Source organism: Mya arenaria, chromosome 11 (genome assembly GCF_026914265.1).
Source record: "Mya arenaria isolate MELC-2E11 chromosome 11, ASM2691426v1".
Taxonomy (NCBI): Eukaryota; Metazoa; Mollusca; class Bivalvia; order Myida; family Myidae; genus Mya; species Mya arenaria.
In genome coordinates, this window is record NC_069132.1 from 57,199,440 (window position 1) to 57,223,955 (window position 24,516).

General features: G+C 37.5%; 1 long non-coding RNA gene across 1 annotated transcript; it reads right to left on the reverse strand.

The window, feature by feature from the left end:
* Positions 1 to 974: 974 nt before the first annotated feature.
* Positions 975 to 23,959, reverse strand: LOC128209656 (uncharacterized). Its single transcript, XR_008257042.1, has 4 exons — positions 23,869 to 23,959; positions 22,473 to 22,656; positions 3,806 to 3,882; positions 975 to 1,122 (listed from the first exon to the last, which is right to left on the reverse strand). It is a non-coding gene; the product is annotated as an uncharacterized LOC128209656 (long non-coding RNA).
* Between the last annotated feature and the right edge of the window lie 557 nt (positions 23,960 to 24,516).

The window sequence follows — 24,516 nt, forward strand, 5'->3', positions numbered from 1 at the left end:
AGGGCTGGTTTAAAATTTTCATCCCAAATACATGTAGTTATGTAAAAATTTTGACTTGTTGGTACCAAAAAATTTGACGACTAAAAATGTACAGTAAATAGAAGCAAAATAAATCCTATAAGCACACAGCGGGTGAACGTCAGAATTCAGGTTTTTTTTTAAAACTCTTATGCATGCATCAAATCATTGCCTAATCATACAGTCTTTTTCCTAATGTAAGAGATGACAAAGAAAAGTGGAAGAAAAATGAAGAAAATTCAGATTTGATTAAGAATAGACGGAGTGAGCATAAAGTAAAAATAATAAAAAATCCCAATCTACTGTAAGCCCAATCATTTGGAAAGAAAACATAGAACAAATGCCATCAGTACACAAGAACTAAGCTGTTTACACAGGCTAAAGTACAAGTAGTCTAAATAAGCTAATATACATCGAACAATTTTAAATAAGGTTAATTAAGGCAAAAACTGTCCGCCATTGCCTAGTTCTCGCAGTCAAATACCGACTCCATGTCTACCCTATATCTACATACACAGAATTTACATCAAAACATGGACTTGCTGGCATCTATACCAAGGAATCTCAAATTAACTTTTGAGTAAAGCATAAGATTTAGGGGATTTCATGAAGATTAGTCAACAATAATTCTGATGACCACCACTTCAACTAATAAAAAAACAACACTAAATGTCACTGCCATATTTCTTATTTAACATCGATTGCGGCTTGTTTTTCTTCCTTACTGCATGTATTAGTGGTTTTGTGAACAATTATGAGGCCTTGTTCAATATTTACCTTCAAAAGGTGACCGGGTGTAACCTTATTGATGACGCTTAATCACTCAAACAAATATGTAAATATGCTTTTGTAATATCTTTTATTCCTAGTTATTGGACAGTGAATAATAATGGGTAAGGAAAACAAGCTCGCTTTATTGGGATAAAATCTGAGAAGAGAAAAACAATAATCCGATGGCACTGAGGTCATTATGCTTGAACGGTTCTGTGGGTCCCACCCAAGATAAAACAACCACAGACCAACCCTTCTTATTCACAGTTTCACCAATATCGCCTGATTTGGATTCTTATTTCTCCAGTAGGCTCCAGTTCGCTACAGTTCACTCTGAAATAGTGGGTTTAAATAAATGTACATGTTTTGAATTTGAATAAGATACAGAGATCTGTGTAATGTATTACAACTTGATATACAGCCTACTCCACAGCCTGTCATTTGTCACAGCCTAGAATACACAGCCTGCTCTTTGACCTAGAGTATACATCTTGTGAGTTGTCCCAGCCTAGAATATACAGCCTGCTCCTCGACCTAGAGTATACAGCCTGTCCTTTGTCACAGCCTTGATGATACAGCCTGCTCTTTGACCTAGAGTATACATCTTGTCAGTTGTCCCAGCCTAGAATATACAGCTTGCTCTTCGACCTAGAGTATACAGTCTATCAGGTGTCCCAGCCTAGAATATACAGCCTGCTCTTAAACCTAGATTAAAGAAGCAGTCATTTATCACAGCCATATTATACAGCCTGTCAGTTGTCACAGCCTTGAGTATACAGCTTGTCAGTTTTCACAGCCTGAGTATACAGCTTGTCAGTTTTCACAGCCTAGTGTATACAACCTAAAGCTAGCATACACAGCCTGTCCCAAAGCCTATAGTGTATAGCCTGTTCCACAGCAAACAGTATAAGCCTGTCAAACAGCCTAGAGTATACAGTCTGTCCCACAGCCTAGAGTATACAGCCTGTCCAACAGTCTAGAGTATACAGTCTGTCCAACAGCCTACAGTATGTCCCACAGCCTACAGTATGTCCCACAGACTAGAATAAACAGCCTGTCGCACAGCCTAGAGTATACAGCCTGTCCCACAGCCTCGAGTATACAGCCTGTCCCACAGTTTAGAGTATATAGCCTGTCCAACGGTCTGGAATAAACAGCCTGTCCCACAGCCTTCAGCCTACAATATGTCCCACAGCCTACAGTCTGTCCCACAGCCTAGAGTATACAGCCTGCCCCAATGTCTAGAATATACAGCCCATCCCACAGTCTAGAATATACAGCCTGTCCCACAGTCTAGAGTAAACAGTCTGTCCCACAGCCTACAATATGCCCAACAGCCTATAGTATACAGAATGTACCACAGCCTACAACCTACAGTATGTCCCACAGCCTACAGTATGTCCCACAGCCTACAGCCTACAGTATGTCCCACAGCCTACAGTCTGTCCCACAGCCTAGAGTATACAGCCTGCCCCAATGTCTAGAATATACAGCCCATCCCACAGTCTAGAATATACAGCCTGTCCCACAGTCTAGAGTAAACAGTCTGTCCCACAGCCTACAATATGCCCAACAGCCTATAGTATACAGAATGTACCACAGCCTACAACCTACAGTATGTCCCACAGCCTACAGTATGTCCCACAGCCTACAGTCTGTCCCACAGCCTGGAGTATACAGCCTGTCCTACAGTCTAGAGTATACAGTCTGTCCCACAGCCTACAGTATGTCCCACAGCCTACAGTATACAGTCTGTCCCACAGCTCACAGCCTACAAATTGTCCCACAGCCTACAGTATACAGCCTGTCCCACAGCCTTGAGTATACGGCCTGTCCCACAGTCTAGAATATACAGTCTGGCCCAACAGTCTAGAATATACAGTCTGTCCAACAGCCTACAGTCTGTCCCACAGCCTACAGTATACAGCCTGTCCCACAGCCTACAGCATACAGTCTGTCCCACAGCCCACAGTATACAGTCTGTCCCACAGCCTACAGTATACAGTCTGTCCCACAGCCTACAGTATAAGTCTGTCCCACAGCCTACAGTATACAGTATGTCCCACAGCCTACAGTATACAGCCTGTCCTACAGCCTACAGTATACAGTCTGTCCCACAGCCTACACTATACAGCCTGTCCCACAGCCTACAGTATTTCCCACAGCCTACAGTATACAGTCTGTCCCACAGCCTACAGTATACAGTCTGTCCCACAGCCTACAGTATACAGTCTGTCCCACAGCCTACAGTATACAGCCTGTCCCACAGCCTACAGTATACAGTCTGTCCCACAGCCTACAGTATACAGTCTGTCCCACAGCCTACAGTATACAGTCTGTCCCACAGCCTACAGTATACAGTATGTCCCACAGCCTACAGTATACAGCCTGTCCCACAGCCTACAGTCTGTCCCACAGCCTACAGTATACAGTCTGTCCCACAGCCTACAGTATACAGCCTGTCCCACAACCTACAGTATAAGTCTGTCCCACAGCCTACAGTATACAGTATGCCCCACAGTCTACAGTTTACAGTATGTCCCACAGCCTACAGTATACAGTCTGTCCCACAGCCTACAGTAAACAGTCTGTCCCACAGCCTACAGTCTGTCCCACAGCCTACAGTATACAGTCTGTCCCACAGCCTACAGGCTGTCCCACAGCCTACAATATACAGTCTGTCCCACAGCCTACAGTATACAGTCTGTTCCACAGCCCACAGTTTGTCCCACAGCCTACAGTCTGTCCCACAGCCTACAGTCTACAGTCTGTCCCACAGCCCACAGTATAAAGTCTGTCCCACAGCCTACAGTTTACAGCCTAACCCACAACTGAATGACAAGAAAAGAAGAAGCTTTCAAACATTTTCATAGTATGTCAACAGTCAAATAAACATTTCATCAGCTGAATTTATAATTTTCATAAGAAACCCAATGACATAAAATTATAAGAAAATATTAACTTGTTTACACCATGCAAACATTAGTAAGCAATAAACTAAAATAAATAAACAAACCAATAGTATTCCTGTTGTAAATTGTATGTATTTCTGTGCTGGGATTCCATTCATTTACACTTCTGTACAAATCGTTTCTGGGAAATAGAAGCAAGTAATGATTATACTTCAGTAAGTGATAGTACAAAGTCAATAAGTATGACAAACACATTGAACATACATTTTAAACTGCATAAAAACTTGCCAACACTGTTCCACATGCTAGTCGTGGTTTACCTACAAATATGATCCTATCATGTCCACTAGTGATTTAAGTGTGTGTGGGGGGGGGGGGATCATACCCAATGAGCCCCTCCCCCTTATAACATTCAAGTTTACATCTTATGTCAATATCAAAGAAAAAAAAGTAATAAAATATGTCACCATTTTGGACTAGAGATTGTTAAAAAAACTCTTGGAAGAGTAACCCCAAACCGGATAGGGCTGTATATATCAAGCTCCAGTCACATTATCTGGTTGACAAGATGGGGAGTGCCGTATCTATCAAGCTACAGTCACATTAACTGGTCGACAAGACGGGGAGGGATGTATCTATCAAGCTTGAGTCACATTATCTGGTTGACAAGACGTGGAGGGCTGTATAAATCAAGCTACAGTCACATTATCTGGTCGACAAGACGGGGAGGGCCGTATCTATCAAGCTACAGTCACATTATCTGGTCGACAAGACGGGGAGGGCCGTATCTATCAAGCTACAGTCACATTATCTGGACGACAAGACGGGGAGGGCTGTATATATCAAGCTAGTCACATTATCTGGTCAACAAGACCGGGAGGGCCGTATATATCAAGCTACAGTCACATTATCTGGTTGACAAGACGGGTAGGGCCGTATATATCAAGCTACAGTCACATTATCTGGTTGAATGGACGGGTAGGGCTGTATATATCAAGCTACAGTCACATTATCTGGTCGACAAGACAGGGAGGGTGGTATCTATTAAGCTTGAGTCACATTATCTGGTTGACAAGACAGGGAGGGTCATATCTATCAAGCTGGCGTCATATGATCTGGATGACAAGATGGGGAGGGTGGTATCGATCAAGCTCGAGTCACATTATCTGGTCTACAAGACGGGGAGGGCAGTATCTATCAAGCTGGCATCATATGATCTGGACGACAAGACGGGGAGGGTGGTATCTTTCAAGCTGGTGTCATATGATCTGGACGACAAGACGGGGAGGATGGTATCTATCAAACTCGAGTCAAATTATCTGGTTGACAAGACGGGGAGGGCCGTATCTATCAAGCTACAGTCACATTATCTGGTCGACAAGACGGGGAGGGCAGTATCTATCAAGCTACAGTCACATTATCTGGTTGACAAGACGGGGAGGGTGGTATCTATCAAGCTTAAGTCACCTTATCTGGTTGACAAGACTGGGAGGGCCGTATCTATCAAGCTGGCATCATATGATCTGGACGACAAGATGGGGAGGGTGGTATCTATCAAGCTGGTGTCATATTATCTGGTCGACAAGACGGGGAGGGCTGTATCTATCAAGCTAGCATCACATTATCTGGACAACAAGACAAGGAGGGCCGTTTCTATCAAGCTTGAGTCACATTATCTGGTCGACAAGACGGGGAGGGCTACAGACACATTATGTTGATAAGACAGGGAGGGCCGTATATATCAAGCTCAAGTCACATTTTCCGGTCAACAAGACGGAAAGGGCTGTATATATAAAACTACAGTCACATTATCTGGTCGACAAGACAGGGAGGGCTGTATCTATCAAGCTGGTGTCACATTATCTGGCCGACAAGACGGGGAGGGTCATATCTATCCAGGTTGAGTCACATTGTCTGGTCAACAAGACGGGGGATGGGATTGTAGAACTTGGCCGATTCACTATCCAGCTCAAGAAGAAGCATATCAAGATTTATCCAGCTCACATCAGTTGTCAGTCACATATCTAGAGGAGAGACAACAATCACAGCTGTCAAGTGACTCTTCACTGTGGAGGAAACCAATAAATATTCTGTGCTATGGAACTTGCTGTTTAGTAATAGATAAAAAAGAATCATTGAGAACACTTTACAAAAATTTCCTGTTAAGACAAAGTATGTAGTCATTATGAATCTTAAGTATCTGACCTAATGATCAAGATAATGAAACTAAATATAACTCTTTGTCATCTCACACTCTCAGGTTTGGTGACCCTTTTCAAAAACAAAGAATCATCCTTCATGAAGATAAACAGTTAAAAAATCATTAACTGGAAATTCAGATGGTTCATTTTCAATGGGCCGATTGTTCAGAACTTTGTTAAAATTAACAACTTCATTAACAATATCGTTGTTAACTATTAAACATGATGTATATTTAATGATAAGCTTATATTTTTAAATAAAGCAAGATTGTTAGCTTTAAGAATCATCTGAACAATCAGCAAAATATAAGATTTTGTTAGGCCACCCCATATCGTTGAGCTTCCACGGACAGATTTTGGACTTCCCGATATATATAAAAAAACAACATATTTGATATGACCAATGAGCTTGCCAAATATTTTTATTTCCTTTTATCTTAATTTCAACTACAGAACACAATTGTAAAAAAATATGCTTCATACATTGTACTAGTATTCTTGACATTTGATATAAGAACAAGAGCTAACACAGAGACAGCGCGGTCGACTATTCCGCCGCTTTTCGGTGTATGGATTGAAAAGTTATGGCGAAACCTGCATGGATCACTGTTATATTAGATTTCAATGCAATACATGATGTGCTGAGATATTTACATAAATTAAATTGGAAAATATTTGAGGTGGTACGCAAACTTTAACGTAAATTCTAAGTAGAAAAAGGGGCATAATTTTGTCAAAATGCTTGATAGAGTTACCTCCTCATGTGTACAGGCTGGGGGCATGATGGTGAACAAGTGTGCAAAGTTTCAAAGCCATATGTCAATGGACTTTGAAAATATTTGTGGTGGTACGCAAACTTTAACATAAGTGGTTACGCCGACGCCGACGCTCGGGTGACTAGGATAGCTCTCCTTATACTTCAAGCTAAAAATGATGCATTCAGCATTCGATGCCAATGATCAACACACTTAAATACATTTGGTTGTCCGGTTAGCGCAGTAGTTAACGCACTTGCTTCTCACTTGCTTCTCACCAAGGCGACCCTGGTTCGATTCACAGCCTGGGCGCATGTGAGTTGGGTTTGTGGTCACCAAGCCGGAGAATAAGATTTCTCTGGGTACTCCGGTTTCCCCCACAACACAAGACCACACTCTCGCGTAAAATCATACTGAGAGTGATTAATATAATGTTGTAATAACTTGTTTCTCAATCGTTGTAAAATAAATAAGTTTAAACTAAATACATGTACAAGTTTTATTTTGATCTCCTTTAGTCCTTTAGCAGATGAAATATATATTACAATTGAGAATGGTCCAGAAAGGATTCAGGTCTCAAAGGAGGTTTTGGTGTCTGTACTCTACATCAGATGTCACGTGTCTATACTCTACATCAGATGTCATGTGTCTATACTCTACATCAGATGTCACGTGTCTATACTCTACATCAGATGTCACGTGTCTATACTCTACATCAGATGTCACGTGTCTATACTCTACATCAGATGTCACGTGTCTATACTCTACATCAGATGTCACATGTCTATACTCTACATCAGATGTCACGTGTCTATACTCTACATCAGATGTCACGTGTCTATACTCTACATCAGATGTCACGTGTCTATACTCTACATCAGATGTCACGTGTCTATACTCTACATCAGATGTCACTCATTTAGTATTCAGGGGTTTCAGGGAGTTTGTTTGTTTGTTTTTTCAGGATAGCTAGATAGGTGTTCATACTAAGGTTTGACTAAACATAAGAACAATTTGGTATGGTGTAACATTCCTATAATGATTTATCTAGAGTGTCTTCACAAAACAGTAGTGACAAGGTGGGAACATTTCTGTAGATTAACCAACCCTAGTTTGCTACAAGGAAGTCTGCAAGATTTTACCCAGCTCCAAATGTATGTTTGTTGGCACTGCATATATGAGCTTCTTATAAATGTTTGGATTCTCAATCGGTCAAATTGTTGATGTTACTTTTATAAACCTTGTACTCAAACTTAAAGTAGAGCATATTCATAACTTGCTATTGTTTCATTAGTAGGAAGCCCAGAGCAGAAATATAATTGGTACTAAAGAACTAAAAATTGAACTTTCTCCTATTTTGAAGCACTTTTGTATTCATGTAACATACTCTGCATTGGCTGCATATCATTTATCTTACTTTTAGCTACGCTTTTGATTCATTAAGTAGACTAAAAATCATTTGAAAACCAAATGATTCCATATTTACTTCAAACATAGCCTAGTTATCTCCCCATTTACTGACTTTAGTGTCCTTACAGGCTTGTTCTACTCCTGTAATTTGAAATTTATGTATATCAGGTAGCCAAAAGTCATTTCCTTGGCTACACTTCCAGTAATTTATTAGCTGCATTAATTTAACCAGATAAATTCCTAATTAAAACTCCAACACCACCAATTTTTCACGCTATTGACATGAGAGATGCTGTTTAAATTTTGCAAAATAGAGCAGAAATTCACACATATTAAATGTGTTTTATCTAATAAAAAAAAGTCAAAGAAAAGAATCTGAATATTTTTTCACAATTCATTTCTCGTATATAGGTCTAGAATAGACTCGAGTCTATCACTTCAGGGGAAACATGAAGAACTATGCACCTTATGGTGTTTTAAATTACTGCAGTCATTTAAGAAAATGTAATCATCTGGCGGCCATTTCATCAAGAATCCTCTGAGCTATCATTTCTTACATATGACAGATTTTCAGTGGTGTAGTACTGTTACCAGTTCTGTTGAAAATCGCTCTAAAGTACAAAATTGCTCCTAAGTACAAAATTGCTCCTACAGAATCGCTCCTAGGCACAAAATCACCACTAAGTACAAATTTGCTCCTAAGTACAAAATCGCTCCTAGGCACAAAATAACCACTAAGTAAAAAAATTCCTCCTAAGTACAGAATTGCCCCTAAAGAATCGATCCTAAGCACAAAATAACCACTGAGTACCAAATTCCTCTTAAGTACAGAATTGCCCATACAGAATCCCTCCTAGTTAAAAAAATAACCACTTAGTACAAAATTGCTTCTAAATACAGAATCACTTCTACAGAACTGCTCCTAAATAAGGCACAAAATCACTACTAAGTAGAAATTTGCTCCTTAGTACAAAATCCCATAAGGACAGAACAGCTTCTAGATAAAAATACCTCCCAAATACAAAATCACTCCTAAGTACAAACCCTCTACTAAGTACAAAATTGTTCCTAAGTACAAACCCTCTACTTAGTACATAATTGCTCCTAAGTACAGAATCACTCCTAAGTACAGAATCGCTCCTAAGTTACCTGATAAATTGGTCCCCCTTACTTGTTTCCATGCATAATTCAGGATTGAGCGCACATGAACTTGCCTTTTTTAAATGAACTTCATCTATATTCAGACTTTACTTTTCCCTAATTTCAATGTCTTTAATTATTAAAAAAATGAAAACAATATTTAACAATTTCACTTCATGAAACGTTTGATCATAATCTATAATTATTTCTGTCAAAGGTAATAATAATAACAAAAATGTTACAAGAAATACACCCAGGTATCAGTTTCCTTCAATTAAGTTAGAAATGGATTAAGTAAGTCTTGAGTATATCACATTACACTTATTGACTACATGTGGTCATCATCAGTCTCTCTTATGGTATAATGTAGCCCCGCCCCCAGTACTTAATATGGTACCTTCAAGTCTAATGCACGAATCTACACCATTATTTAAATGGGTGTGGAAAAAAGGTTTGACTTAATTTCCTTTCAACTTAAATAAATAAAAAAAGTTTAATAAGGGAATATACCTTTCATTAACCTTTCAAAGATGCAATTAGCCATGTTTGAAGGAGGTTTGACCCTTTTTGTCATTTTTCTTTGATCCTAGTTCTTGTTATGGATATTGAGAGCTTTCTCTGTAACATTAAAATGTAACCCTTGTAAACTAATACTTCATATTTACATTTAGTTGCCAAGACCTCCACCACTGCACTGAATAAAACCAATGCACCGGGTCATACCACTGCACTGGATCAAGCCACTGCACTGGATCAATCCACTGTACTGGATTAAACCACTGCACTGGATGAGGCCACTGCACTTGATCAAGCCACTGTATTGGATAAAGCCACTGTACTGGAACAAGCAACTGGACTGGATCAAGCCACTGCACTGAATGAGGCCACTGCACTGGTTCAAGCCACTGTACTGGATCAATTACTACTGCAATGGATGAGGCAACATCACTGGATCAAGCCACTGTACTGGATCAAACCACTGCACTGGATTAAGCCACTGTACTGGATCAAACCATTGCACTAGATGAAACCACTGTACTGGATCCAGCCACTGTACTGGATTAAGCCACTGTACTGGATCAAACCACTGTACTGGATCAAACCACGGCACTGGAACAAGCCACTGGACTGGATCAAGCCACTGCACTGGATGAGGCCACTGCACTGGTTCAAGCCACTGTACTGGATCAATTACTACTGCAATGGATGAGGCAACATCACTGGATCAAGCCACTGTACTGGATCAAACCACTGCACTGGATTAAGCCACTGTACTGGATCAAACCACTGCACTAGATGAAACCACTGTACTGGATCAAGCCACTTTACTGGATTAAGCCACTGTACTGGATCAAACCACTGCACTGGATTAAGCCACTGTACTGGATCAAACCACTGCACTGGATTAAGCCACTGTACTGGATCAAACCACTGCACTGGATTAAGCCACTGTACTGGATCAAGCCACTGTACTGGATTAAGCCACTGTACTGGTCAAACCACTGCACTGGATTAAGCCACTGTACTGGATCAAACCACTGTACTGGATCAAACCACTGCACTGGATCAAACCAATGTTCTGGATCAAACCGCTGCACTAGATCAAACCAGTGCACTGGATCAAACCACTGCAAAGGATTAAGCCACTACACTTGATCAAACCACTGTACTGGATCAAACCACTGCACTTGATCAAACCACTGTACTGGATCAAACCACTGCACTTGATCAGACCACTGTACTGGATCAAACCACTGCACTTGATCAAACCACTGTACTGGATCAAACCACTGCACTTGATCAAACCACTGTACTGGATCAAACCGCTGCACTGGATCAAACCACTGCACTGGATCAAGCCACTGCACTGGATCAAAACACTGCACTTGATCAAACCACTGTACTGGATCAAGCCACTGTACTGGATCAAACCACTGCACTTGATCAAACCACTGCACTGGATCAAACCGCTCCACTAGATCAAACCACTGCACTGGATCAAACCACTGCACTTGATCAAACCACTGTACTGGATCAAGCCACTGTACTGGATCAAACCACTGCACTTGATCAAACCACTACACTGGATCAAGCCACTGCACTTGATCAAACCACTGCACTTGATCAAACCACTATACTTGATCAAATCACTGCACTGATTAAAGCCACTGCACTGAATCTAGCCACTGCACTGGATGAAGACATGTAAACTGGTTGAAGTACATTGCACATGCACTTCAGAATGGATTTACATATTTCATGTGTTACTTAAGAAAATGGATGCAAACTCTCCATCTTTTTAAATTGTATATCAACAAGATTAATGGGACTGGCTTCTAAATGGGCAGCATATCTATGATAAATAAAACTGTCAAAAATATTGAACACAAGTTGGCAATGCTGAAGACTATCAGTATAGTGATGCAATCAGAGATCATTTATATATTTACTGACAACTTTTCAGTTATTAATATCCTACTACTCTAGCATAGTTTTGTAGTACAAATTAATCAAAATAATATTGTCATTATCATTATCAATTTTATTGGTCATAGATGAGCTGCCTTAATGTAATTGTCCACTTTAAATATTTATTAACCACATTATGTGTACCATTTCCCATATTTATATCTTTGATGTTGTCTTGGTTAAAACTAACATGATGTTTTGGGATAACAAGAAGGATGACAACAGCATCACATTGCATCCACAGCACTGCAAACACCAAAGCTAACACCATACCACATGTTTTGTACAAGCTAACTATCTCTTATACCATAGACAAAATTTAATGTGCTTGATACATTTACCACTCATATGACAAAGAGATAACATAATATTGCCAATTGGCAGTTTTCTTAGGAAGTTGGTCTTAACTAATTGGTCATAAAACACATATTTCCCACACAATTAGAATTGTTAAAAAGGTACAAGGACTAATAAAGCATAGCACCTACACACCAAAATAAGTCCTTGAAATCCACACAAGGGTGCTTCACAGTTTTAGCCATTCTTACAGATGCCGGCAAGTAGGCAGCGCATTATTTACTTTGGCAAGATACTCAGAAATATATTTATTGACGGACAAAAAATGTTTTCAGCAGGTTTAAGAATTGTACAACCATTCTACTGGCACTGTTCCTTATATGGTTGAGTCTGATAAAGATGATGATGTCGGGAAACAGGGGTGTGTCCAGGATTTGGCATAAGAGGGGGTATAACTTAAGCGCACAACTTTGACATATGATGTGTAAGAGCTTTTAAGGGGGGGGGGGGGGGGGATCTTTTGTCCGTGGTTATGAAGGGTAACAGAGTTGAATGATCTAGATATGATCTCAATACTTAATCATTTATGTGCTGTATAATTTTCATTTTCAGTGTTTTCATGTGCAGCAGCTGTAAAATTTGAATATCTTCTTTAGAAATTGCTATGTTAATATGAGGAAAACTGAGATGACAATGCTCTAATGTTCTCCTCACATATCTGTTTCTATCGTGCAGCTTTGACCTCATCGCGTTCCTCGCGTTCTTCGCGTTCTTCTTATGCCATATTTATATGCAGAATCACAAGCAAAAAGATAATGCATATCAATGGCTGGTAAATTGAGAATTTGTAAAATGTTCACTCCATGAATCACCAATAAATAATACACAGGTATGGCACTTAATATCATAATTATTTTGACAAAGTAATCTTTGCTGTATCTCTATAATATTGAAAACAAACTCATGGAATTTCCAATGATAAATTGCATGCAAATTCGCCCATTAAATAATATGCTTGACCTTTTGAATGCCTATTATTAAAGTTATATTTTATGTGATTACTTTTAAGTATGTTCTTGAAATGTTTGCTAAAGTCACTAAAAACTATAGTGAGGCCAAACCAAAAAAATGCTTGCTTCCAATTTCCTGACTTACGGTACCTTAATATCTTTGCACCCTAGGCCCTAATCTTTTTTATTTCTTGTATTCAGATAAATTTTTGGTAGTTTCTTTCACTGGGAAGATATGCGAATCTAACCAGAATGGCAATGGTATTTAGTGTGAAAATGAAATACAACTAGACAAAAATATATATATATATATATATTTATTTTTTTGAAAAGTTGGCATTGTGTGTGTCCCAGCAAAGTGCGTGTTGATGTTTGATGACATGAGAATGGGTTAAAATTTAAAACAGTGAAATATATCAATTTTGATATTTTCACTGTCTGAAAGAGTGAAATATCATTTTTATTTAATCTCTACAAATCACCAGAAAGCATATGATAAATATTTAAACCTACCTGCCCTACTTTTTGGCCATTAATTCGGAAACAAACCATTTCTTTTGTTTGGCCGAAGTAAAGCCCGATCCATCCTTCAAGACATCTCACTTCAACAACAAGTAGTTTCTGTCTGTTTTTCGAGATATCTTGATAGCACTTCTACTTTCATCAATTTGCCTATTTGGCAAGCCCTATACATTCTTCCAGGGCTAATTTGATAACAATAAACATATTTGTCAACTGTGGTTTTCGAACCAAGATTTTATTCTGTTGACAAAAAAAATGTTTTATGTAGGTTGGGTAAGAAAAATCATATAGAAATCATTATTTTGCCAAAATTGAATCAACAATTCACAAAAAAAGGAAACATCTCGGATAAAAAAGTAATGTCTAAAACTTTTCGCCATCAGAGTGAGAGTACCAAAGAAGATATCAGTTAATGTATTGTGTATTCTAGTGCAAAATTGAATGTGATACAATGAGCATGAAATACACATGGCCACATGAGGTTGGGAGAATGGTGCATGCTTAACATTGCCACAAAATGTGGCATGGAGGACAGCCCCTGCGTTACAAGGCCACAAATAGGGGCATGGAGGACAGAGCCTGCGTCAAATATAAACAAATTGTGAGATGGATGACAGTGCCTGCGTCACATGGCCAAAAATTGGGGTATGGAGGATAGCACCTGTGTCACATGGCCACAAAACAAGGCAGGGGCACCAATGTCACATGGCATCAGAATGAGGCAGGGAGGACAGCGCCTGTATCACATGGTCACAAATTGGGCAACGAGTACAGCCTCTGTGTCACATGGCCACAAATAGGGGCATGGAGGACAGCCCCTGCATCACATGGTCACAAATGGGGCAATGAGTACAGCCTCTGTGTCACATGGCCACAAATAGGGGCATGGAGGACAGCGTCTGCCTCACATGGTCACAAAATGGGGCAATGAGTACAGCCGCTGTGTCACATGGCCACAAATAGGGGCATGGAGGACAGCGACTGCGTCACATGGTCACAAAATTGGGCAATGAGTACAGCCGCTGTGTCACATGGCCACAAATAGGGGCATGGAGGACAGCGACTGCGTCACATGGCCACAAAATGAAACAGGAAGGGCAACGCCTGCATCACATGGCAAAATAATGAGGTATGGGGCACCTACGTCACATGGCCACAAAATGAGGTAAGGAAAATGGCCCATGATTTACATTGCCACAAAATGTGGGGCATGTAGGACAATGCCTGTCACATAGCTACAAAATGAGGTAGGGGCACCTGATTCACATAGCCACAAAATGAGGTAGGGATGATGGCGCATGCTTTACATTGTCACAAAATGGGGCATGGAAAACAATGCCTGCATCACATGGCAACAAACAGAGGTAGAGGCACCTGCTTCACATGGCCACAAGATGAGGTAGGGAGGATGGCTCCTAGGTCACATGTCCATAACTTAGGATAGGGGTGACGGCACAGGCCTGCATCACTTCTTAGGAGGTCTGAAATGGCTGAGTAAAATAAAAGCAATTTAATCCATAGTAGTACATTTGATTGCAAACTTTTTATATTGATATTTCATAAATTAAGAAAGTCAAAGTCACACAATCACAAATATATCGACCCATACTTTACCACTGAACCTCTTGATTCTGAAGTTCAAACTAACTTTTCACGAATCCATCAAAACTGCTCCCACTAATTCAAATGTTATTGCAAACCCATTTCAAAATATATTCATAACAATCTGATATTATATAAATATCTCAACATTTATCTCAATTAAAGAAAATAACAATTTTATCCCTTAAAGTGGAAATCACAAACATGCAAATTAATAAAAGACACTTCTCTCTTATCAAATTCATAATTTTATCTTTGATAAGCATATTGACTTTCATTTTGTTAAAACATTTTTATAACAATTTTTAATATCACAACAGCTTTGTCAAACGAAGTATTACAATAATGTAGGTTGTATTATGAAAGTTTGGTCCATATCTCCGAGGTGGCAATTGATTGCTGTTAAACATCATTAAAATCAATCAAATGTCAATGGCAAACAATTATGACAGCCATTCCTGACTCGACCTCTATAGAGTTTCCATCTTCTACTTACATGTTCACAATCCGTACAGGCTAAAATGGTGTAATTAGTTTTTTGTACAAATAATTAGCTTCATAAAATATGCACAAATGAACTTTTAAAGATCTGCATGGGGGTTGTTTCATCAAGAATTGTAGGGGCAATTTTGTTCCTACGTCAGGTTTAAAACAGTACAGACTTATAAACAACTACTGTTGAAAATCTGGAAAATCTCTCTTAGATATGAAATAAAATTCTTGGAAATTTGGTCGACTAGTTTATGCATTTAATTATAATGATATATTTATTATATGCCTATTATAGATTCAAACACTAAAGATAGAGCAGGCTGTTAGTGTTATTGAAAGATCCTCAAAATATAACATATATTTTCAGCCAATGAAATTGCAGTTAGGTAATTTTTAAGTAGTAGACTGACTTCATCATTAAGAATGTCAACTTTCGCGAATGTTTAAGGTCTGCCTACTGCCACTCATCTGATACACATTCCCTGCGTCAGATTTCGCGTTGACAATGTATCAGCCAATGAGGTTATATTCTAAATCAGTTAGATGACCTGAAGTAATATCTTAATTTATTTCATGTCATCTAACTATTACGTTCTACAATCGTTTTCCAAACACATATCAGCATCATAGTGCCGAGTGTTGAGTGCTGCCTATTACATACTTCAGACATCTTTCGACTGCTGTTTTGTGTTTGTTTTCAAGAAAATGCATGATTTGTCTGTCTATAATTTACATGTATAAATACCCCTAAATGCCATGAAGATAGATATGTAGATAATTATCAACGACTTACGATGTAAAAAAAAATACCGAAACAGCTATTGAAGACCATAATCATTTGTAATGAACGAAAAAAACAACTCCTTGTCCCCACCAATCTTGTCAAATAAAACTACAATCAAAATCTGTGTTTGGTGTTATTTTTTCAAATTAAACAGTATTTTTTTTTTAATCATGTGTAAGGCGAGATTTTAAATATTGACAAACCATTGTATCAAGCACAAGATTAGATGGCAAACAAGTTTTAAATGCACATGGCAAGATCTAGTAGAGTACAAACACTACTATTCAACAATCGGAGCATAAGATCTCTATTTTTAATTTGCCTTGAAATTAAAATCAAACCGTCTTTTCATTAATATCAGGTTTTATATCAGAGTATAATAGTCTAACAAACATTTGATATTTCATTTTTAGATGTTTTAACATAGTATAATAGGTTCTGTTATTTGCACGAGTTTCTTAGTGCAAAACATATCAAACAAAAATCATCCTTGTGCAAATAGAATCGGAAATGTAAAATTCACTTTGAAAATGAAGCTTTTTCTTTACTCATCTTCATAGCCAGCTATTGTCCACAAAGAAGAGAAAAGACCATTGGAGACGATGAAAAGATACTTGAAATTTATTGATCAGGTGTGTCATAAAAAGAAAACTGATTTCAAAACTTTTTTTGACTTTAAAGTTCATTCCCATTCTCAAAGACAAATAGCGATTCTTTATCCCTCAAGGCCGGACCACCACGTAGCCGCAGTTTTTCATGCACGAGGCTGCAAGCAGCGTGTGGCAAAAAGAACCATTAATTAGTTGTTTCTATCCTGTGGCGGACCACAATGACCTCAGTCACTCTTCAAACACAGTTGCATAAAAAACACTTTTCCTATGAATTACTATCTTCCCTCCCTCGTTTGCGCCATTTCTATACATGTACGCAAGTTCAAACGATTGTAGATCATCACAAAAATAGTTCTTTGATAAACATTTCTTTAGACCACACAGCCAAACGCAAATAATCATTACAGTAAATTATGTCACTAAACTGTATAATGTTTTGCATTGACAGATTTATAATGGTTTATTTTATTTTTACATGAGTAATAAAAGGTCTCGGTAGTAAAAAAAAAAAAATCTCCCAGGTGGCCGTATCGCCAAGAACAAAAAAATCATTTTTGCATGATAAGGCAACCCATGTAAGCATTATTTAATTGTGAAGTAGCCATTCATAAACAGCAGCGCAGCATACACCTGCATGACTTTTTGGTCTTCCTTAGTTTATCAAGAGGAATAATTCAACTCAAAAAATATTCTACTACAGTTATGGAACTTATTTGACAAAATTATATCTAAAATGCTATCGTGAGAACTATTAAAAGTTTCAAGTTAATTTAAGTTAATTTTTTGACTGTCTTATTAATCGAGGCCAAAGGCGAGCGTTCCCATGTCGCCCTGGCTGACAACAAGGCTATGAACATTCATATTCATCAACTTTCTTTTTCAGCTTTGGACAACCAGTTTATGGTCTAAGGGAGGTAAACCTGCTACTGACCACACATTCAATAATTGTTTGCATAATCTCATTTGAAAACAGGCAAAGGTAATCTCGAGCTGTTTTTATATTGCAAGACATTATTCTGACAATCCCTAAATCTGAATTAAAATGTTTGCTTTGCAAACTGCATGAGCTACTGAACCTTTTTCATGAATGAATACACAATTTTACTATCAAAGGCCGGGGACACTTCAAATTACGCTCTCTTACCACATAAATGTGTCAGTAGCACAGGAAATCCGGCAGATAAAACCAAATCATGTTTAATCTTCCATATCTCTATATTGATTTAAATAGCCTGTTGATGGGTGCCATCGGAATATGTTAATTTCAATATTGCCCTTAAAGGTTGTTCAAGAGGCTAACAGTAAATTGCGTTTCCTGTCGGAAAAAACGCGCTATTTGTATGGTAAACAGTGAAGTTCAGTTCAACATCCGCACAGCTACTTAGGGCGATGATTTACCTTTGGAGAAATAATCACTTGAGCTTGCCCTGTTTTGGAAGACAGTGAGATTAGAATAAAGGAGTAGAGAGACCTTCACCTTGTCGAAAACTCTTTATTAATAAATTTGCTTTCGTTTGCCCAATATCTGCAGTGAATATTGGATAGCAACAAGTGACATGCAATCCAAAAAATAGAAGTTAAAAAATCTGAGTAGATTGCTCAACTCTGATCCTGGTAGAGACTTAATCAGAAGCCAGGTGCGTTACCCACAAGGAAGAATTAAATAATGATAATCTCAGACAATATAAGCAAATATTAACTTAGCAAACAAAACATTGGTATTTCAAGAACTAAAATTTTATGCTTTAAGATGGAGAAAAACTTTTTCATTTGAGATGTGAATTTGTCAAAACTTTTGGCCCCCTGAAAGCAATATACAACATAACACACCTGAATGTTTTAACATCTTTGACAATTAGTTTTGATAAACTATAAACCCAAAGGTACGAAGCTATCCAAACTTCAGTTGAGCACACTCGAAATCGTGCTTTCAAAGGAAAAGTCGGTTTGATTTGGTCTGGATTTCTGTTAAAAAAATCCAGCCATGAATGCAGGAATTAAAAACACTGTTCACATGACCGAAAGCAGAAACTTTTTGATAACTGAAACTTAATATGAACAAATAACATGTTACGTATAGATTATCATATCTTCAGTTTTGATTTACTAGATTACTTATGGACAAAACAATAGAATCTAGTCCAACAGTTACTTCCTTCTATATATCATATGATTGACCACAACAGAAATAATCTGAAAAGACACTTAAAGTTTCCTTTTTCGCTCATGTTTAAATTAAGGTTTTAACTGTTAAGTGATACTACAAACATGAGGTCAGAAAAACAAACAAAAACTCCCTGTCTTTTTCCTACAGAGGTCAGTAGGAAATGAGGAGTGACCAACCCTATAGTTTAGTCTAACCACAGACATTCAGTCTAAGATAGTACTGTAGAGTCATCCAGATGGTATCCCCCCTTTAAAAGTTTCATGCATCATATACCCTTGGATAACCCCTAAAATGGTAAACGCAAAACTATATTTGGGAGACACTCAATACATCATATCAATCACATAAGTGGCAAAACATCACAAGATAGGCCCATCAGAATTTTGATTCTTTTGTTGTTTTTATTAATTTTGTGCTATTTAAGCAGCTCAAGGGCCATAACTGGCAGAGATATTGTGCCAATACACATTGTGTACAAGTTTGATGATGATTAGACAAAAGCTCCTCCTGTTAAAGGGCAGGCATGTTAGTTGCCGCCATCTATCACCACAGCACAATCCAATTATTATGTTCAGTTTAAAAAAACAGGCCAAATGACATAATGTTATCATCATAAACTGCATACAATAAAAGAAATAAAAAGTGTTGCGTTATTGCGCATGACACATCTGGAAATGGGTGTGCCATATGGAATTTTCCAGCACTGCTAAATTTATCGGAATGTCTATGCGGTGTGCCAAATATGGAACTCACGCCTGCTGATTTTTCATATAGAGAAAAGCACTGTGATGCTTAAAGTACATTGACCATATTGTGGTTGAACTGATCCCAGCATTAAACCGAAAAACCACCAAATCTGACAATCTGAATTTAACCACACTAACATCTTCTGTCTGTCTTAAAACACTTTTCTTTACATGCAAAGTGAATGAAAATATATTGTTCACCAGGGTCATTGAATAGAATAAGATTGACAAAAGTATTGAATAGGATGGCAATGGGTTTTTTTATATGAAAATCTTCCAAATGGTTATGTTAATGATAAATTATTACATTAGATTTACTTAAACATTTCATTTCGTGTGAAAATAAGCGTAAAACGGAAAAGAATAAGTGATATCTCTCAAGTGTCGAGAGTGATTGCCGGTGATAATTTACCAGTGAGGAACCTTCAGACTTCCAACCATTATCACCGTTCATTCAGTGCCATATTAGGGAGATGAATCCCTGTATTACCACATATTGGGAAACATCGGATAAGAGCGGATCTTACAATATGGATAAGAGCGGATCTAACAATACACATTAAATCAGGCTGAAGTAGCCGCTTCCTGTCCTAAGATTAAAGTGCCTTTTCAATATCAACAGTTAATGGTAATTTACATTAGTGAAGAAAGACGCAATTTAGGTCCCCTTTTAACCGCCTTGGAGATAGTTTTGTAATGTTACGCAAATAATTTACAAATTTTGTCATGCCTTAATAAGATTTAAAATGACATTGAGCGCAGAAAGAGCAAATAAATTATTGAAATGCAAACAAGCTCGCTGATAGCTTTTTTTTAAAGCACGTACAACTATAATTTGTAAGTGTGACGTTTTCTTTCTAATTTAGGTTATTTTATTAGAATTAGTAGAAGCAGTCACTGAAACCAGATTATTTTCATTAAAATCGAAATGTCAACTTATTGAAAGACATTACATAACACTTGAGAAACCACGTCCATTATCATGTTACAAGAGGCCATAGGGCTATTCAATACACAGCTACAAAAATCACATCAAAACCAAAATTGCAGAATAGCCTGCTAGCCACCCATTATAAGAATTGATGGACCTAAAATTTCATTTAATTATGGGTATGAATCTCCCGATAATGCAATTATTTTTCTAGTTGAATCTCCCATCAGTACACCCAGGTGTTGACATTTCATTACTTGGGCCATCTTCAGTGGTCAGCCAGGACATTATGCTAATGTTTCTGATGGTCACCATGACAAGATTCAAGCAGATAGAATGACACCCATACAAATTAATTGCTCAAAAATGCTAATTTAAAAATTTCAATTTCAGCTTCCATTCAATCCTTTCAAAGATTTTGTGAAGGCTACAGCAACAGGTACAGCTTAGCAGCTGGTTACCACAGAGATTTTGATTTATGACGGAGGAGATAGGTACAAAATGTTGACATAGAAAACTACAACAGTGTCATAAGGATTATTCAAAAGAAATGAAATGCTCAAAAGACCTTTATAAGAAAGGGAATTAATGACAGCTTGTAAAGTTCTGAGAAGTATTAAAAAATATTCATTGTTACGAAGTTCATTGAGTGACAAAGCTGACACTAATATGCATTCTCATTTTCTAGCGATCACTAGCAATTGAATAAAAAGTTTTTTAGTAAATACTTCTGAGAAATATTGAAAATTCATTGTTATGAAGTTCATTGAGTGACAAAGCTGACACTTATACATTCTCCATTTCTAGTGACAACTAGCAATTGAATAAAAAGTTTTTTAGTAAATACTTCTGCGTTTTGACTGACCCATAAAAATTACCCAGCTACCCGAAACTTTCTAGAAGCCTCTCTGGTGGGAATTTTCTTCTTTTTTTATTACTGGGTTAGGAAGTAAAAAAGTAAAAAAAAAAAAAACGAAAAGTAATAGTGTTATTTTAGCGTTAATAAACTAAAATCAGCATTCAGGCACTGTGCCCTTCTAAAGCCATTTTAATGGTTTAGTAAGGCAAAAATAAACAACTATAACTTGAATAGGACTTGTAGATTAAATTCATTTTTGTTCTATAATACACCTTAAAATGCAATTGTTTTCATTTATGGCAGATTTTGTCTGACGAATATTTGGCCAATTATGAAAGAGCAGTGCACAAAATATCCGGAGATTTAAACAACTGAAACAAAAAACTTAATATCTTTACAGTGAAACAAACACGAATTAGGAAATCGTGTCATATTAGAGGCAAGATTAAAATGGACACACCTTTACAGGGTAAACGTTATAAAAATATAGAAACCATTAGTTGTCAACTCCGAGTCCAAAAGAAGAACTGATTGATGTGGACAGACATAAGCATCAAATAATTATGGGGCAAGGGGTAAAATGTATACTTTGCCATCTTTATGGAAGCCATGAATACCATCCTACAATGCTCATTCTGAAATTTGACAACTCCCATCTTCCAACATGCTTCTTCGGCCTATCGGATTTCCCGATTAATTTTTCTGATACATAAATTACTGTAACAAAACCGTGACCTTCTTTGTCCATGTCAAGTTAAAGTAAAATGAAATTTACTAGCGGAAAGATGAGCGCCATCGACAAAAGTATAACCCTATATCTGTATGCGTACACGCTTCACTGTTATGAAAAGCGCTACTCTTCTTTCTTTTTTTTCATTTTCAATAGTGGCCATCAGCGTAGTAGCGTTAGCCCTCGGGTGAACCATGATCAGTGTAGCTGATTGTTACTTCTTTGGTAACTGAAAACCAAAATTTGATCTATTAGGGAATCAAATCAGCTACAGTTTAAAAGTGTATTCACTTTTAATGACAAAAATGTAACAATGTACTGGTAAAACTCGATGAAATGATTATGTAAAGCGGTGCAAATATGAATACAGTGATTTAAAGGAATTTATATTTTATCACCAATCTTAAATGATAAAAACGTGTTGAATTTCATCAGATAGTAGATGTTATGGTCTCTTACAAAAAAAGAACTTTGCCACAAAAATTCATAAAAAACAAATTGTTACTTTAATACTATCTCTTTCACTCCATCATGGGCAGGCGAAAATGTTTTAAATTCATGTAACATTTCAAATAGATTATAACACCGATACTAATTGCTTTTTGTGGTTTCCACAACAACAGAGCATTCAAATGACAAGATTGAAGATGATATTTCATAACCCATGCACTGACTGGTTTTCATTAAAGACAGTCAAAAGCTCAGGTTGACACTACATGTGTGACTGGTTTACATTTATCACAGTCAATAGATTCAGTAGATTCAGTTGACACTTCATGCATGCTGGTTTACTTTTATCACAGTCAATTGCTCGAGGTGACATTTAACATATGTATTAACTGATTTACTTTAAACACAGTCAATAATTAGAGTTGACAATTTACATGTGTACGGACTGGTTTACTTTAACGAAAAGTCAAAAGCTCAAGTTGACACTTCATGTAATGTCTGCTGCATTACTTTTACCAAAGTCTAGCTCAAGGTGACAATACTTTAAACACAGTCAATAACTCGAGTTGCCTGACAATTTACATATGTTCTGACTGGTTTACTTTAAAACCAGTCTTCTAACTCAAGTTGACAATTAACATATGTTGTAACTGGTTTACTTTAAACACAGTCAATAGCTCCAGTTGACAATTAACTGTATGTACTGACTGGTTTACTCTTAACACAGTCAGTAGCTCGAGTTGAAAATTTACATAAGTTGTGACTGGTTCACTTTAAACACAGTCAATAGCTCGGGTTGACAATTAACGTATGTTCTGACTAGTTTACTTTATACACAGTCAATAGCTCAGGTTGACAATTAAACTGTTTGTACTGACTGGTTTACTTTTAACACAGTCAACAGCTTGAGTTGACAATTAACTGTATGTACTGACTGGTTTACTTTTTACACAGTCATTAGCTCGAGTAAACAATAAACAAATGTACTGACTTATTTACTAAGAACACAGTCAAACAGTCAGTTGCTTTGAAGCACAAATTGACAGTTGATGCATGTTCTGAGTGGTTTATTTTGGTCACAGTCATTAGCTCGGTTGACACTGCCAAAATGTTTTGACTGGTTTACTTGAAAGAAAGACAATAGCTCGAGTTGACACTATATGTATGTACTGACTTATTTACTACGAACACAGTCAATAGCTCCATTTGACACTGTATGTATAATGTACTAAACTGTTATAAATCATAGAAATCCTTTAGACAAAGACATTGAAAGGACTACATGTTTTCTAACTGAAGAAAGAAATGTCAGTTCAATTTTCAGAACAGCTTTATGTTTGTCTTAGCTGGAAAATGCAATTCATGTCATTTCCATTGAAGTGGGTAATGAAATGCATGAACATGAAAGATACTGACGTGGATCTCGATTTATTAGGAAAGAAAGCATTTAAAGTATTTCCAAATCATCCAAGCTTGCCTATTCTTTACCCATCCATCTATTTATGAGTGTTTACATGACTTCCTCATTGCATTTAATGAAATTCAGTGCAAGACTGACTTCATCCTCCATGCCAGTTTTTTTCTACGAACAAATCCCTCTTCAATAGCTATTTAATTTTAACTTGATATGAGTGCTGTG